This window comes from Ailuropoda melanoleuca, chromosome X, assembly GCF_002007445.2.
Source record: "Ailuropoda melanoleuca isolate Jingjing chromosome X, ASM200744v2, whole genome shotgun sequence".
Taxonomy (NCBI): domain Eukaryota; kingdom Metazoa; phylum Chordata; class Mammalia; order Carnivora; family Ursidae; genus Ailuropoda; species Ailuropoda melanoleuca.
In genome coordinates this window covers 16,792,998-16,794,526 of record NC_048238.1, presented here as the reverse complement: position 1 = coordinate 16,794,526, position 1,529 = coordinate 16,792,998, and positions in this window count along the sequence as shown.

Sequence of the window (1,529 nt, the reverse complement as noted above, 5' to 3'; positions counted from 1 at the left end):
TTTAAGGTAAATAGTGTTATTGTCATATTCATTTTACAGTTGAGAAGGGTGAGCCACAAACTGTTTTAATATTGCCCACCCCATAAGTTGGCAGAGCTGTGAATCAAGCCGCGGGGTCTGTCTCCAAAGCCAGTGTCCGTAACCCCCGGGCCTCCCTGCCCCCGGTGAAAGGAGGCATCAATGGCCACAGGACTTCTGGGCATGTGGCATATTCCAGAATTCTAACACTAAGGAGGGAAAATGGTGCAACCATCATTAGTCCTATTCCATTTGTTTCACTGTCCACAGTCATGCAGTCTCCCGGCCCCCAGGTTCCTGTGTTTTTAGAAAAACACATTCTCTAAAGTAACAACACGAATTGCTTCTTCAAATGCTTTTGATTCTTTGTGCTGCTGGCTCAGATAGCTTTCTTGCTGGTGCAGGAAAGCAATAAAGCCAATAAGGAAACTATGAAGAAGAAAGCTTCTCTAAAGAAATCTGAAATCAGCTTTCAAAGTATGTAGAAGGAGGATATGTTTGCAAAACAATAAGAACTGTCTCCAAGACTTTCTGGTAGCTTTAGCAATACTGGGCACTTGACATCTACAAAAAAAAACAAAAAAACAAAAAACAACAACAACAACAAAAAACACCTTTTATCTCTGAAATAGTAAAGACATCATAACATCAGATCAGCGTATTAATAACAAAGGACTTGTTTTGCTATCGGGCAGCTAAAACATATTTCTTTGCTAGGAAATATTTTCTAGATTTCATCATGCCTGGTCATAAATTATGTATTCCTAAATTGTTGTTAGCCAGCTAACAGTCATTTGGACAATCCTTTTTACAGAGGCGTAAGTTGACAGTGATTTAATATTGCAGACTTCTTTGTGCCTGCTTTACTTAGGTTTGTCGATTGAAAATAAAATGGTTTGAGGGAAGTAAATTTATCTTACACAGAAAAACTATGATAAAATTTCATTGGCTTTCCCACAGCTCTGGGTGAGGCTCAAAACTCTTTTCTTTTATCGTATTGGTCTCCAAAAATTGAAGTTGTTTTAATAGCTATCCCTTCTTTTTCTCTGTCTTTTCATCCATTGTGTCCGTCCATCGACTTTATGCATCGGTCTCCCAGTCGTCCTTTGCACCCGGCTTTCCTATCCCCACCTGCTTGTGTCTCCCCGGCACCTCCCCCTTCCTTTCTGTTTCATATTCTTTACCCTTCTCTATTCCTGTGAGTCAAATCAGGTACAGGTATCATGTTTTCCACTTTTGCCATTGGCCCAAAGCAGGAGTCGAAAACATACAGCCTTCTGGCCCAATCTAACCCTCTGCCTGTTTTCGTAGATAAAGTGTTGCTGGAACACTGCCGCATGCATGTGTTTGCACACTGGCTATGGCTGCCCTCCTGCCACTGGCTGAGTCGAGTGGTTGCAACTGAAACTGTGTAGCCCACAAAGGCAAAAATAGTTACTCTTGGGCCCTTTACAGACCAAGTTTGCAGAGCCCGGGTATAAAGGATAGGCCCCAGAGTCGAGCAGCCGTAT